Source organism: Equus quagga, chromosome 11 (genome assembly GCF_021613505.1).
Source record: "Equus quagga isolate Etosha38 chromosome 11, UCLA_HA_Equagga_1.0, whole genome shotgun sequence".
Lineage (NCBI taxonomy): Eukaryota > Metazoa > Chordata > Mammalia > Perissodactyla > Equidae > Equus > Equus quagga.
This window is the reverse complement of record NC_060277.1, coordinates 106,055,603-106,073,252: the sequence shown is the minus strand read 5'-3', so window position 1 is coordinate 106,073,252 and position 17,650 is coordinate 106,055,603. Positions and strand designations below refer to the sequence as shown.

The 17,650-nt window shown below is 36.7% G+C and overlaps 1 pseudogene; it reads left to right on the top strand.

Moving 5' to 3' along the window:
• The window catches only part of LOC124247262 (ras-related protein Rab-9A-like), a 119,789-nt pseudogene extending 103,680 nt beyond the window's left edge, over window positions 1-16,109 (top strand).
• Window positions 16,110-17,650: the final 1,541 nt, after the last annotated feature.

Below are 17,650 nucleotides of genomic sequence, written 5' to 3'. Positions count from 1 at the left end.
ATTTAGGTAAAAGTGGGTCATCCAAAGGTATTTAAAATACAGAATAAAGCTAGATGCAAAGGCCAATCATAATGCATTCATGTGAAGGAGTAAACACTCTTACACACATACGAAGGAGGCTAATGCATACAGAATGATGCTGACACAATTAAAAGAAGCCTAAAATATAAAACTTCACACCCTCATAAATTTCTTAAAATTGGATTCATAAATAGATCTATCCGTTAAACTGCAAATTCTAGTCCCTTTTGGTATCGATTGTAAATAGCTATTTCAATTTTCTGTTTTATACTTTGCTTTGCAATGAGTTTACACAGTTCTCAAATTCTAAGTTATGAAATGTGTTTTTAACGAGATCTTACAGTCAAAAGTCAATAATAAGCTCTCTGAGCCCGTACTTATGAATTTTTGTCAGCGGAAAACAAGCTGCAGAAAAACACAAATTCAAACAGTGTTCGTGGATCCTTAAAGAAACAACAGCTCTATTTTTGCCTTGCTGCTTCCCATCCTTCAATAGCGCAGGTGCTTGGTTCTTGTCCCCATCTCTCCATCGCACAGAATAAAAATAAATAAATAAAGACACACAGGCTCCTTGTCATTGCCATGCTCAGCAACAAGCATTTCAACTGGAGTTTATGAGGTAATAAATTATTGTTCCCTGTCCTGGCAAGTAGCTTTTTTGAAAGGCCACATCCGGTCTTTGGGGCACCAGCTTTTATTATGCATTTCATATTGAACCAAAGGTCAAATTAATTGACCTTATCTATGTGAAAAACCAGCTGGTTGCCTAGAGAAATAAAATCTTTTACAGAGACTTGAGGGACACGTAAACAACAGGAAAACTCAATCCAAGGGCAGCTGGAACCTCCAATTAGAAAGAGAGTAAATTTAGAGGAATTTAATTTTTGAGTGATCAGTTCAGAATCAATAAAAATTATGTTTTCTCTAAGGAACGGTAGAGCTCATGAAATTCCAAATGTCACCTGCATATTTACACATATTTTGCATATTTCTTCACATATTACAAGTTTGAGGGAGGTGGGTAGAGAGGTTATAAGCCGTCCGTCCTGGGGACCCGAAGGACCAATGTAGCAGCCCTTTCTGTGGGGATCACTAAACCATCCAGGGTCTGTAGAAATCATTTTAGACCTAAAAGAATCAAAGTGAAAGTAAAGTTTTGTCTTCTCCAGAGAAGAGCAAAATAGATACTCTATGCCTTCTGAATTTCCTATTATTACATATAGACTTAGCCTTAGAAATATAATGTAGTGGCCTAGCGAAATAGAAGAGCAGGCTAATTTATTTTTCTAAACCATCTACTCCCCCATTTTCTCTCCTGGTAAATGGGATAATAATTCTTGCATCTCGTAATGTTTATGAGAATCAAATCTGACAATGTAAACTAATATCTCCGCACTTAGATTCTGACAATAAGCAATAAAAATGTTAGCCTTTAATAATACTTTTAGAAAGAGGTGAAATAATCACTGCCACTCAGAACAAGAAAATGTAATTTGTGTCCGCCGGTAAGAGGCAATAAAATAAGCTTATGTCTCCAACTTCTTAGTTTATTTTTCTATTTGTCCCTTTTTCAGTTTATATATGCAAACACAGCCCTTGACACAGTTGCTTGTGAAAAACGATTCAGAGTGGTGAAGACGTGTGCTAGTTAAAAGGCATTTTGATACCATTGACAACTTGTGACTCTAATATGTGAATTTGACTCATATGTGAATTTAACAAATGTATGAAGAAATAATGGGATGAGAGGACATGAATAAGACTTACTTGAAAGGATACTGCTGTGGATACACCAAAGCAATCCCCGTGTCCCTTATTCTAATTACTGAGCAAACTTACAACTCTTTGCCGTAGAAAGAACTTTGTATTTATCATATGCAAACAAAATAGGCAAACAGGATTCAGTGGGTGAGATTTTGCTGCTGTAGCAAAGCCCACGTTGCATGGAGGCCGGCTGTATCATCCAGTATGGAAAAGATTAAGCCACAGAACGCACATCTGCTTGGTGGAACGCTGAAAAAGTTAATGGCTGTGAAAAAGGGTTTGAACTTCTGGCTGAGGTCAGAAACAGGGTGATTTAGTGACTTCAGTAAACAGACTCTCAATGAGGTAAAATGAAATTTGGTTTCATTTTGACTAGTGCCTAGAGAACATCAATAAACTTTTCAGTGCTCAAAGGTAAGCTCAAGACCCACTTGGAAAGTGAATTATCTGTAAAAATCAATTCATTGTTATGCTCAATAATAATTACAGCTTTTTATTTCACTCATGGTGTAATTTTAGAAATCTGGACATAGAGATGAAATTATTTAGTCGAATTTAGAAAACAGAAAGAAAACAGAAAAAGGAAGAAGAGAGAAATGATCCTTGACACCTAATCACTGAGCATGTGAAGGTTGGGCTGAATCCCCCGAAACTAATAGAACTGACTTTCATGTTTTCCCTACATTCATACGCAAGGCAACGACCTGACATCTTCCCATGTCAATCCATATGCAAGGTTGATTTAACATTACAAAACCAGCTAATGAATATGCTTTTTAAAATTCCCAGTTTTTGCCTATCAGATGAGATTTAAGGCTGGTGAGAAAGAAAGTCAAACCAAAAGAAGAACAGGTTGGAAATCAACAGAACAAATAAACCTATTGATTTTGGGGCTAGGTATGTGGAGAAGAGGGAGAGAGAAAATTAGATGCCTCTGAAAAGAAGAATTTTCTTTCCTTTTTTCCAAAGACGTAATAACAAAAATTCTCTCCATTTAGCAGAAAGGGCTGATGTCACATCTCTAGGAACTCATGTACAGATGAGGGCATAAAACGATCTCATAGGAAATATATTAGCGGATCTTGGGCTATAAGGTGGATCCGTTGGCTTATCAGATTTGCTACAGGAATTTGAGATTCAGTGACAGTTGCTTAGATTCCAAAGGAATTTGTGTTTCCTTATGAGGCTTGGAGAAGGAGCAAACGTGGTGGCTTTTGTGGCACAAAAAGGCCAACTGGGGGACCGAGAGCTGATCAGATTCCTTTGGGCTCCATGTCTCCATGCTTCCCGGTGGAAAGCAGAACGTGCGTGAGCTGCTTTGACTTCAAGTACCCCAGGAACCGTCAGTGAACCTGAAAGCCCCCACATCTGGCTACAGCTTGCCCTTGTTTGCTTTAAGTTCTCCACACAGACGACCACCCTGGCTGCGAATTCAGGGATGGCCCAGCCTTCTTTATGTATGGCCAGGGGAGGTGGGGAATCTGTAAGCTCACCTGGTCCGAGGGTGAGGTCTACTGCATTTTCGAGTCATCTTTGTTTTCTTAGTGTGACTCCTTTGCAAAGGGGTTTCTGCAGCAGTAAGAGCACATCCATCATCATTCCTCTTTGCTTACTCCTTCTCCTTCAGGTATAAACTATGTCCCAGCAAAGAAATGGTCAGTGCTTTACAGAGACGCCCCCAAACACATACCTTTATAGAACAGAAACTTCTGGGTCAGATGCCTCCAATAACAATATAGTTTCCACAGACTCTGTTTAGCTCTATGACAGTTTAGGTTGTTTCTCTTCCAAAAAATTATCTTCCATCTAGGAGAAGAAATTGAGTAGAAGAGCAGATTCTCAGAGGATCTTAGACAATGATTAAGTACAATATGTTCCACTTAAAAACAAATGTATGAGAATGAGACAAACAAACATTATAGAAGAGAACACGGATCCAAATGATCCGGAATTTAATAGTTAAAACAAAGAGCTACTCTCTGGCTTTTCAGAAACGCATTAGTTTTTTTTTTTGGGGGGGGGGGGGGTTGTTGTTGTTCTAGAAACCCATTAGTTTTAATGCAGTTTTTTAAAAATAGCATGCATACAGAACTGAAAATAAGTAAATCAAGAAACGATCCTTAAAAAGAAGGCAATGCAGTTTCTACCTTTTTTCTGTTTTTTTCCCAAAAATATCATTTTTTGTGAAATTTCAAGAATGTAGCCTCAAAAAAACTAGTTAAAAAGTGAAATTTTTATTTATTGGAGTATTTTGCTTACCCCCAAACAAACTTGACCTATTTCTAAATACAAATGACAGAATGAAATGTTATTTTCTCAATTATTTGATATATATGCCTTTAAGAATACCACCAAGTAACTAAAATTTTCTGTTGTATAAACAAAATAAAAGTAGAGCAAGAACAACAACAAAAACCATCTAGATTTATGCTTTCTTCCTTTTATGTGTAGAATATACTTAAAAAGTGACATCTATAGGAAGAATCTGAGCTGTATTGAGAAATCACAGCACGACTGTGTCTCTAGCCACACTCTCATTCTTCTCCCTGCTGAAGACATCAGTAGGGTTGCCCCTCTCCTCTCTTGCTCATGTGGTAGATCCGCAGAAGCCTACCGCACTGCCTCTTGCCCACAGAATTTTGCCCGGCAGAATTTCTCCAGAGCATCTATCGTACTTTACCTTTCCGGTTCATAAGTGTCCACAAGTCATTATGCAGGGGTCCTTTGCACAGAAATACTGCCTTGTAGTTGTCCAACGGCTGGCAAAAAATTTGCTTATAACTGTATATATTGATTAATTGTTACAGGGAAATTAATAAACTGAGGCTATTTCCCCCTAAGCAGGAAAGATTGATTCACCGAGTGGCCTGCATTTCTGATAAAGTGCTTTCTAACTACACATCTAAGCCTGCAAGTCCTAAAGTGCTCAATCTATTAAGTGTTATCCCTGGAAATGCCACTTATTGGAATTTTTGCTCCAAATTACCAGGATTTAGATTAAATATGTGGATATGGATGTAAAGAAAAGGAGAGTGTGAGGGGAATGTTGCAGCTGGAGATCACTAATGAGGAAACCAGATGAATCTTTTTGAGATTTTCATCATTGCCATGTATGTGGTTGTCAGTCAACATGGATAACATTGTCTAAATTTCAGCTTACAGAATGTATACTAATAAATAAAACAAGCAGACATTATTCCTAGAAACAAGCAGGTTGCATGTTAATAATCCACTAGCAGTTAAATTTTCAACGTCAGGATAGTTATTTGACGATAAGTCAAATAATTATAAGTAAATATAGTTATTCCTTTCCTGGTCCATGGATTTTCCCTATAATTGGGACAGGAACAATTTCCCAGACCTCCAACATCTTTGAGCTTGAAAAGCAGGTAAAGATGCTCTTTATATACAATGCTTATCTGAAAGCTTGCATAACCCAGAAAATGGACAAAAACAAATCTTCCTTTGTTTATTTTATTTCAGTACTTTCAGAATCTAACACACGTGGTAAACGGCAGTGAGTCAATATTTGTCAAATTATGACAATCACTAATTTCACTTTGTGTTCATCTGTGTCTAACATAATCTTTCTGAAAAAATTCTGGTTTCCTCTCATACCTGTATCAATCTTTGTTGAGAGGGTTTATATGGAGAACAGAGAATTTGATTGGCATAGTGTCCAAGACATAAGGAACGTCTGATTACTCAAAATAATGAATAAAATATATGAATTGGAAACTACAAAGCAAGTTTTGTAGTTTCGTTGAGATAGGAATCCATTCTAATTCCTTTTTTGGTTTTAGAATTTGCCTCCCTAGTTACACTTTGCATTGACCAGTATTAGAAAGTGCTTTTATTTCCTGAATGATATGAGGTGTAAAAAAACAAGTGACAGGAAGACTGCAGACGGGCTTTTTAAATGGTAGCGTCCAGTCTGAACGGTTCTCCTGCACTTAAACAGATCACCCATATTGAAGACCTGACGGCATCACGCTGATCATTTTAGCCTTCCATGCCTTGGTAGTTTCAGACATTGCATGCTACACTTCTGTCTGGGGAAAGATAGATGTTCGTTAATTCTCCAGATGTGCTATCTGCCCAACTGCACTTATATCCGTGTCTGGAAATGTTTAAATAAATGGCTGAATTTTTTTCCACTTTATTTCTGGATATCTCAGTATCCCGGATTCCTGTCCACAGCCAGTTCATATCTTTCTTGATCTTCATCACAATACTAGGAATTCTTCCCCCTACTACATATATAATAATGTCACATCATAACATTTTTCAAATGTCGTTTGTTTTCAAACGGTAGTTTTTAACCTCCGGATGAAGAACGAATTTTAACTGACGTGCTGATACTCCCTCCTAGTGGCTAAAGTGGAGAATACAATTTTCTACTCCTGTTAAAACCTAAAAAGTACTCCTGGGTCTTCGATAGTGCAATGACTTGGCAAATATTTCTTGAGTACTTTCCATGTGCTACACATAGTGAAAAAACATAATGAATAAAATAGTCTCATTCTAGAAGTAACAATAAGATAATTAACTGAAAAATTACTCCAATATATTTCCTGAAATATATGGTTATATATTTAATTTTTAATACCCATTACATTTTTGCAACCATTTTATAGTTACAGAAAAGTCTCAAAGATAATACAAGAGTTCCCCTATACACCTCATGCAGTTTCCCCTTATGTCAACATCTTACTTTTCCACGGTACATTTGTCAAAACTAAGAAATTAACTTTGGTGCATTTCTGTAAACTATTACTCTTGACACACTTCAGACCTCATTAAGATTTAAAGCTCCAAATTATTATACCTCACCACGATTATTATTTTGATGGCAACAAGATCAACAAAAGGAACAAGAAAGTGAGTACAATATGTGTATCTGTTAGGTAATTAACTGTTCTATTCTTATGAGGTTATTTTCAAGGTTTGAGGGATTTAAGAATATTGAGGATATGACAGTGTTTGGAAGAACAGAATGAAAATATGCTGAATCCCTTTATAAAGAGAAATCTGGGAACAACGTTTTCTTTGTTCTTTTCTGGTTAACTTTTGGGCATCTTTAGCACGAGACCAGCTCTACCATGGAGCTACTAGTCAGGGTGTGGGATGAGCAAGCCCAGGAGTATTTTAAAAAGCTGCTTCACAGTCAAACAGAAGAGCCGAAAGGATTCAGCTATAGGACTAAATAAACTGACTGCTCCAGCTGTATCCCATGGCTTGATTTCTGAGTTATGTGAGGCTGTGTAATGCTAAGTGATGGGGCTGCTACTTAATGAAAAAACCGAATTGGAGGAAGAAGCAGCAAATATCACATCTAAGGAGATCAGAAGAAAGAATTTCATGTTTAACAAAATCATCATCCTTTCAGAGTCCGGGTGTGCATTTGTATCTAGCGAGCCTAGATTTCTGTAGCCCACAGTGATTTGCCCCTTTCCAGGTATTCCTGGTCTACACGACTTGCTCAGCGAACAATAATTTCTCATCTGGTGATGCTGCAGTGTGAACTTTATTTAACTCACAAATGCTGCTTATGAAGTTGTCCACCACCCACTTTGTAATCGCTTGTAATTAAGAATAATGTCTCAATTTTATCCTATGCGCTTAGCATAAATACACAGAGGAAGGTAAAACTCATTTCACTCCTTCATTCATTCATCCCACAAATACTTATTCAATGTCGACCACATGCAAGTCATTCCTCCAGTTGCTGGGCATACAGAGTGAAAAAAACAACATCCGTGATTTCATGAAGCATCACAGACTCTGAGTTGAAAATAAAACCCTTTTGATTGGCCGTGAAAGAAAACATCTATCTACTTTTCTGTTTTGCGTTACTTTTTCTTATGTTCAATCCAGTTGTTTTGTCACTACTTTCCAGGAACAAGCCCGAGGGTATTTAAAATGCTGCTTCAGAACCAAAGAGAAGAGCAGAAAGGATTCATCTATAAGACTAAATAAGCTGACTGCCCTCATTGGCTTGATTTCTGAATTATAGGAGCCCATGTAAGGGAGACTCCAGTAGTAGAAAAATAGTACCGTTTGGTAGCAAATTAGCCCTTGCTTTTCCAGAAAAACTTGTTGGAAATGCAAAGAAAACCATGATTAACTGCTTTGGATAGAATCAAGAAAATACAGGAATTTCATTTATAATGAAGATATTTAAATAAGTGAAGAAAGGATGGATTCATCAATAAATGTTGATGAATAAACTTCCTTTCTTTGAAGAAAGAAAAAGCATATGTCTCCTAAGTCACAAAACATACGTAAAAAATAAATTTTAGATAAGTTAAATGATGTTGAAGGGGGAAGACACAACTCAACATTTGAAAAGCTGAATTTATTACTGACAAGTCAGGCAGAGCTGTGATTTTAGGCATGGATTCTCTGGTTGTAAGGCAGGAAGCTTACTTTATATAGGGATTTGGAAAAGATAGAGTTCAAGGTTTGGCAGACTTTCATACTCAGGAAAGAGTTGATGTCAACTATAGAAGTGTGAAGGTGTGTGCTTGTCCAGGTGAGCTTATGGTTGATTGACTGGCTTTCAGAAACGTGTTCATGTGTCCAAAAGACTTGAACAGATATTTAACCAAAAAAAGATATATGATGGCAAACAAGCATAGGAAAAAAGAAAGATGTTCAATACCATCAGTCATTAGAGAAATGCAATCTGAAACCACAAGGAAACACCACCACACATGTACTAGACAGGCTAAAATTAAGTCACTGATCATAGTAAGTGATAGAAAAGATGTGGAGGAACTGAAACCCTCATATACTCTTGGTGGGAATGTAAAATGATATGATCAGCTTGAAAAACAATTTGGCAGTTTATTGAAAATGTCAAATATATGCCTACCATATGGTCCAGCCACTCCACACAGACTCATACACAAATGTTCATAGCATTTATTTGTAATAGTCAAAAAGTGGAACCAACACAAAAGTTCGTCAACTTAGGATGGATAAAAAGTTTAAGCCACATCCATATGATGGGATAGTACTTAGCAATAAAAATGAATGAGCCATATTCATATCATGAATGCAACAACATGGATGAATCTAAACAAGTTAGTTATGTTGAGTGAAAGATATAAAAAAGGGTACATGCTACATGCTTCTATTTATATAAATTTCTAGGAATGCAAACTAATTTTTAGTGAGAGAAAGAGATTGATGTTTACCTGAGGATGTGTAGGGCTGGTGGGGAGAGAGAGTACAAAGAGGCCTGTCTAAGGAGTGGGATTGATGGATAATATGGAAAGTCTATGTTTAACTTATAATAAGCTGTCAAACTATTTTAAAAGTGCCTGTACCATTTTGTATTTCCACTAGCAATAAACAAAAACATGCTGTAAAACTTGCTGTAACATACCCTTGCCAGATTTTGGTATTATCATTTTTCTTTTTTTTTCCTTAATTGTGTCCATTCTAATAGTTGTACAGTGATATCTCATTGTGGTTTTAATTTGTATTTACTTAATGACTAATAATGCTGAGCATCTTTTCAGATGGTTATTTGCCATCTGTATATTTCGATTGCTGAGGTATCTCTTTCACGCTTTTGTTCCCTCTTTTAATTTAATTGACCTTTTTCTTATGGTTATATTGCAAGAGATCTTTATATGTTTTGGATGCAAGTCTTTTGTCAGATATGTGATTGGCAAATATTTCTTCCCATTCTATGCCTTGTCTTTCCATTTCCTTAGGTTTCTTTCACAGAACAAACACTTTTAATTTTGGTGGAGTCTCATTTATTTATATGGATTGTGGTTTTTATTTTATATCTTAAAATCTCTTTGCCTAACACAATGATGCAAAAATTTTCTCCAATGTTTTGTTATAAAAATTTATAATTTTGTGTGTTAGTTAGGTGCATGATCTGTTTTGAATTAATTTTGTATAAAGTATAAAGTGCACCCCTGGATTACTCTCTCTCTCTCTTTCTAAACATTACCATCACTATTTCATTGTGTTGAATAGGATTCGTGATGGTGGACATTGTCACATTTGTAATCTCAGAGAGAAAAAATACTTCTTTCACCATTAAGGCTGATGCTGGTTTTAGTTTTTCTGTTGTTGCTGTAGATTCCTTTTATTGTGCTAGGGGAACTTCTAGCGTGCTGGCAGTTTTTGATTGATAAATGTTGAATATTGAGTGCTTTTTGGGCATCTATTGATGCTTTTAACTAGGTAATTCTGGTTGTCGGGTCTTCTACATGCTTGCTGATTTTCTGTCTACTTGTTTAATGAGAGAAGAATGTTAAAATTTCCAACAGTACTGGTAAACTTGTCCGTTTTTCCTTTCAGTACTATCATTTTACTTCATGTATTTTGGAACTCTTTTTTTTTTTCCTCCGAGGAAGATTAGCCCTGAGCTAACATGTGCTGCCAATCCCCCTTCTTTTTTCTGAGGAAAACTGGCCCTGAGCTAACATCCATGACTCTCTTCCTCTACTTTATATGTGGGACGCCTGCCACAGCATGGCTTGACAAGTGGTGACATGTCCTCACTCGGCATCTGAACCGGGGAACCCCGGGCCACTGAAGTGGAACGTGTGAAATTAACCACTGCACCACCGGCCAGACCCCTATTTTGGAACTCTTTGGTTAGGTAAACAAACATTTAGGATTCTTGTATTTTCTTGGTGAATTGATCCTTTAACCATTATGTAATATTTCTCTTTTTCCTCAGAAATGTTCTTTTTTCTGAATTCTATTTTGTTTTGTATTAATGTGACAACTTCACCTTTATTTTGGTTAGCATTTGCATTTGCATGGTATATCCTTTTCCATGTTTTTGCTTTTAATCTATATGTCCTCATATTTTAAGTATGTTTCCCAAGTAGTCGGGAATAATTGAAATGTTTTTCAAGTAGTTGGAAACAATCCTAATAACTAGGTCTTGTTTTATTATTTAATCTCGAGTGAGGACATGGCACCACTTGTCAAGCCATGCTGTGGCAGGCGTCCCACATATAAAGTAGAGGAAGAGAGTCATGGATGTTAGCTCAGGGCCAGTTTTCCTCAGAAAAAAGAAGGGGGATTGGCAGCACATGTTAGCTGCCAATAAAATTGCCAAACAATTTCTGTCTTTGAGTTCTTGTCTTTAGACTATTCATGTTTAATGTAATGTTGATAACGATTACCTTAGGTCTTGCCATTTAAAAAAAGTTTCTGCTTATCTCTCTTTTTTTGTTCATCTGTATACCCTTTTATTTTGGATTATTTCAATATTTTCATTTTCCATTTTAATTAATCCATTGGTTTTGGGTCCTTTCTAATTGTATTATTTTTGAGAGAGGAGAGAGGTACCTCTAGGGATTGTAATTTATACACCTAATTTTTCAAAGTCTATTTATAGTTATTATTTTACCAAATCAAAGTATAGAAATATTGCAACCGTATAGGTCCTTTTCTCCACCTCCCTTATGTGACAGTTATCATATATGTTACATTTACATACATTGAACAATGTCATAATTTTTGCTTGAAATACTCATACATACTTTAAAGAACATAAGAAAAGAGAAAATAATGTTTTCATTACTCAGATAGTTTTCTTTTCTATTGCTCTTCCTTCCTTCTTAAATTTCCAAGTTTCCCTCTAGTATAATTTCCTTTTAGACTAAAGAACTTCTGTTAGCATTTCATTTGAAGCAACTAATTCTAATTCCCACAACTGAGAATGCCTTTAATTCACCTTCATTCCTGAAAGATATTTTGATTGGCTCTAGGATTCTGAGTTGACAGATGGTTTCTTCCATTACATTGAAGATGTTTTCCACTGTCTCCTGAAATCCAAGTCTTCTGTTGAGTTATCTCTAGTCATTTAAATCCTGATTCCTCTATATATAATATGACATATATAATATGTCATTTTTCCCCGGATGCTTTCATATTTTTTGAATCTTTGGTTTCACACAGTTTAATTATGATGCGACTAAGCATAGTTTTCTTTGACTTCTGATTTTATTTTTTTGTCATATAATATCAAATTTTCTTTCTAGCAAATACAAGTAATGTGAAAATGGAAAAAAAGCCAAGAAAGCAAGGTACTGTTACCCACAATTTTCTGTCACTTTTCCCCTACTAACTGTAATCATTTCATCCCCCCCCAACACTCATTCTTTAACTAACTCCACTTATGACTTTTCTCTCCCACTCCATGAATAATACTTTTGCCAATATCTCAAATAAAATCTATTTCAATGAATGCAATGGAAGCTTCTTGGTCCTTATATTTATGGACCTCTCTGAAACTTGTAACACAACTGACTGCTCCTTCCTTCCAGAGAATAATATTAGCTTATGTAACACTGCACACTTTGATTTTCTCTACTCTTTCAGTTCCTCCTCAGTCTTCTTTTTTTGCCAGTTTCTCTTCATCTGCTTATCCCATAAATGCTGCTATACCTCGGAGTTCTCACTAGTTCCTTATTTTAATACCATTCCCAAGCAATCTAATCAATGTCATGGTTTCTTTATCATGTTTATGTAACTCACAAATATGTATCTTCAGTCTGTACCCGTTTGCTGAGCTGTAAACCAATGTAACCCAACCATCTGTTGGCCATCTCCACTTGGATAGTTCTCAAACATCTTAAAATCAGTATTGCCAAATTTGAACTTGGCAAAGTTCAAATCTCCCTCAAAATCTGCTCTTCTGCAGCATTTAAAGCATTTTCCAATAATAATAATAATATAATATGCCCAATCAGAAACCAGAAATCTTAGCATGGACATTAAGTCTCAACTTTGTCTTACCATTCTTATCCATTAGGTAGCAAATCTTGCCAATTCTCTCACCTAAATGTCTCTTAAATGAATCAATGTCTTTTTTCCACAGCCGCCATTTACTCTAGTCCAAATGACCATCATATATTAGTGACAATTGCAATAGTCCTTCTCCCAGGACTCCCTGTGTCCACTATTGCTCCCACTCATCAATTCTGAGTGAAACCAGTTGGTATGATCTTTGTACTTGCAATCTGGACTATATCATTTTCCTTCCTGGACTAGACAATAGCTCCCCCTTGACCGTAAAGACTAAAATCCTTAATACAGCTTATAGGGCTTCCCTGCTCCATCAACTGACAACACATCCAGAGTATTAATTGTCTGTTGCTGCCATAACAAATGACCTCAAACTGAGTGACATAGAACAGCAAACAGGTATTATCTTACAGTCCTTTAAGTCAGAAGTCCAGCACAGGTCTCACTGTGCTGAAATCAAGGTGTTGACAGGGCTACCTTACTTTCTGTAAGCTCTACAAGAAAACCCACTTCCTTGCCTTTTCTAGCTTCTAGTGGTTACCTACGTTCCTTGCTTCATGACCTCCTTTATCCGTCATCAAAGCCAACAAGGATGGGTCAATTTCCTGTGATTTGTTGAACTTCTCCTCCTTCTTCCACTTCATCTTTCCGACTCATTCTTTTTCCTACCTCTCCACATTCAAGAGCTTACAAAATTACATTGGGATTATTTCCCTATTTAATGGTCAATGGATTAGCAATTTTAATTCCATCTGCAATCTTAATTATCTTTTACCGCAGAAGTGTTCACAAGTTCCAAGATTACAATGTGCATACTTTGGGGAGCAGGCATTATTCTGCCCATCACATTTAGCCTCATTACATTACTATCACACTTCACGGTCTATCCACAGGGAACTTCCTTCCGTCTCTTGGGCGAAAGGTTAGTGGTGGAATCCCTTAGTTCTGGCCTTCACATTGTTCCCAACCCCTGGAAAGTTCTTCCTCCCAGCCATCCACTTTCCTGCTTTACCCTGTTAAGGCTCATTCTTCCTTCCTTCTTTAAATTAAATTTCACTTTATCATGGTGGTCTTTTCTGACCTTCAAAGTCAGGGCAAATCTCTTAGTTTTAGCATAGTCTACTCCTCCTTTTCTTTGCATTCATCTCATGTGCATCACTTTCCTTGTGAAATGTAACTTTCATGTTGGCAGGGACAGTGTTTGCCTTGTCTTCTATGGTATCCCTGCACCTAACCTGATACTTGACAAATGGGTGGTGATTACGTTAAGAATTGAATGAAAATTTTTTCTCCTTATCTCTACCCTTGATATTCCCTCTGCCTTGATTCCACTTCTTCCACTACCTTACTTCCTCCAGTTTAACTCTGCTTAGCTAATTTCTAGATTTATTAATCTAGCATAATCTAGATTCATTCCTATTTTTTAAGATTCACTCGAGTGTTTTCTGTTTTCCTAAGTCTTCTCTGAGAGCACCACTCTGAGCTTGGTGCTCACCTGGGAATTTCTGTAACATTCCTTGGTCATGACCCTTACGTTGTAATAGTATTCACTCTCAGTCAGATCTTGAGCTACCCGAGGACAGACACATATTCTTGTTAAACCATATATCTCCAGAGTCTAACACAGTGCCTAATACATTGAAAGCACTCAACAAATGGCTTTGAAAGAATCAATTAAAGGGTTTCTTCTTAAGGAAAAAAATTGCATCAGTTTATTTCCAAAAAGAATAAAACCATCGAAGTTGCTGAATAATATGATAAAAACTCTCTGTTTCATTTATTTATTTGTTTGTTTATCGCTATTATTATTATCTATTTATTTTGAGGGAAGGGTGCCATGGAGCCAGAGCATTAGAATAAACCTCATTATACTTGAGAAAATAATGTGGCTGTCAAATTCCATGCTACCACAAGATGGCAGGGTCGTATTGTGCTTGCCACCTGCAAAGGTTATTATATATATTACATATATATACACATATATATGTGTATATATAATAGTCCATGTTGTTTCTGAATAATTAATGTATTATTATAGACTAAGTCACTAATAAATGGATCCTGTTCAAAATAAATTACACAGAGAAAAATTCTGGCTAAACTCTTATTCCAATTTCTCAGTCAGCTAAAATCCAAGATATTATCACTAGCCTTGTCATTTCTTCTTTTCCTTCCTAGCACTTCAGTGGCTATAATTTGATGCATGGCTGCTATAAACAAGGGCTCACTCCTATCAGTGGATAACATCTCCATTTTTCTGAGGGGAAACTGAAGCTAGGAAATGTTAACTACTTCGTGTAAATACGTCTTGTCAAATCCCGAGCTAAAATGTAAACGCAGGTCTTTAAATTTTTAAGTCCTAAATTACTAATTTTTTTCACTAGGTTATTCTGCCTTCATAGCTCTGTGTGTGTGTGTGTGTGTGTGTGTATTTTCTCCCATGTGATCCTATCTTCCTAATATTGTGTTTTTTCTTTCTTTCTTTTACTTTTTTTCTTGAGGAAGATTAGCCCTGAGCTAACATCAGCCACCAATCCTCCTGTTTATGCTGAGGAAGACTGGCCCTGAGCTAACATCCATGCCCATCTTCCTCTATTTTATGTGGGACGCCTGCCACAGCATGGCTTGACAAGCGGTGCATAGGTCCACACCTGGGATCTGAACCGGTGAACCCCGGGCCGCCAAAGCAGAATGTGCAAACTTAACTGCTGTGCCGCCAGGCCGGCCCCTTCCTAATATTGTGTGTTTTTGAAGGATAAAATTATGATGTAACCAGTAGATTTTTCTCCAGTCAAAACTTTAACTTGGACTGCTCCTCTCTGTGCCATTCCCAATTCTCGTGTATTCTTCAGACTCTCCAAGATGGTCTGGGCCAGGGGCCTCCCCGTGGCTTCCTCTGAGTTGCAAGTGGTTAGGAGATGATGATAGTCCTTAAACTGAACAGCTAAGAGCTCGTGATCAGCAAAGGCAAGAAAATTATCACTTTTTAAAGCAGTTTTACTTGGACATGGTAAATTTGGGAAGAGTTATCATATGAACATATTTATGACTAATAAATTGGATGCTCAGTCATTCCATACAATAGTGTAGGGTTTTTAAATAAAGATTTGGAGGGGAATGACTTGTTTTAACTATGCAGATTTGGAACACAGTTGGTCGAGGTGGTTCAGAAACCCAAGGGCCCCATTTGACAATGATGCTGAACGTTGCCTTCTTCCTCTCAGTGTAGATGACTCAGAGTCTCCAGGACTTGGTAACTGAAAGAAAGCATTCATATATTAAGCAAATGTGAACGAGCCTGAGAGGTTTACTTTTTTGATTCTGGGTAATAAGGCTGACATATGTGAATAGCAAGAGTCTGCAGAAGAAGCTCAAGTCTGGTGCAGGGACATCAACTATCCTCACTTAAAACAAGTGCAAAACATGCCACTAAACCTGTGCCAGCCTTGTAGGGAGCAGTCCAAGCAGTTCTAGGTATTGAGGATAAGTCAGATATCTTGACACAGACAGATGACGTCTAGCTTCATTGAAAGTCCAAGTGTAGCTCATTTTGCTGTTGATGGTTAAAGCAATGGTCACTGCATTCTAACCGACTCAGACATACACACAACGTAGATACAAGATGGATTAGAGAATCAATATTTGCAGCAATGTATTATTGACAAATACCATTAAACTAATGTATACTGTTGCTTCATCAGTAGGAGGGAGAAGAGAAACATCTATTCACTCAGAAATTTATTTACTGAATAATGGAAACTTGCATTTTTAAATTTTAATGCATGTCTAATAACATTTCTTTAATTTAAATATGTAAGTTACAGATGTAATAATAAGAAAGGCGACCAATATATTAATCATAATTAAAGTAAGATGTTGACATTCTAGAAGTTATAGTTGGGGTTTTTTTTTTCGGAAAGTAATAATATTAGATAATAAAAATTTAATTCTTGAAAAATACCTTAATTGGCTCTCAAATTCCTTGAACCCTACAATGAGGTAATAAATTTTCCAAGTAGCAGATTAAGCTATAATTTGCCTTCTATAAGGAGGGAAGAAAGCAGGTGGTTTTAAAAGCAGCTGAATTTCTGACATATGGAATTATCTGTTCCATGCTGAATAATAGACTAGTGGATGATGTTAAGTTCCAACTGTGCAATGTTGTTCCAGAGTTATCAGGTGTGCTGTGGAGGTGGGAGACAGGTACAGGGGCAAATTGACACGTCCCATCACTTCTTCCAAGGGATAACACAGAACATATGTCACTAGTAGTCTAATTTTCTCACTTTCTTGATTGCTATTCAACCAGTATGCAGGCTGAAGCTTTATTGCCCTTTGGTTCGAGGGAGGGAGGTACGTTAGCAGAAACCTCAAGGGAGAGTAGTTCAAAGGATTTGAAGTTGTCTATGTGGGAACCAAAGTTTACTGAGTACCCTCCAGTATCAGAAAAAAGTTTCTGGTTGACACAGTGTAACTTGACATAACTCGGTGGGCATGATGTCCAAAGAAATGTGGCACAACGATTAAAACTTCAATTTGTCATTCAGAAAAGTACAAATAGGAAAGGGATGCTAATTGTTTTAAGAAGCAAGTCTTCCCTGCATGGGTTATTAATTTTAATGACTTCTGTTCAGTGCCACTAGCTAACAGGTCTCTTCCAAAACACGGGGACTCTGGCAGTGATTGCTTAAATAATGTAATACTGTCGAAGGAGAAAAATGACGAAACAATATTTTCTTCTAGATCATTAGCATTGGAGAGAATAAACAAAACAAGGCAAAACAAAATCCTAAATATCTTCTGACGACGTCTTTTTAACTATCTTTTTTCTGGAATTAATAAAAGTAGCCAGTCATTAACAGTAGTGAAAACATTGTTTCTGGGAAAACAACACATCTAATTTGTAGCCATTTTAGACAAAAGGGTGAATGTAATCACTCACGAGAGGAATCATTTAGGGAATTCTTTGTCATGATTACAATACATAAATAATTTTGATAACTTTCCTGTGAAATAACAGAGAAGCTGTGATTGACCCTGGAGAATTTTAGGCAAAACTGGCCACTAATGA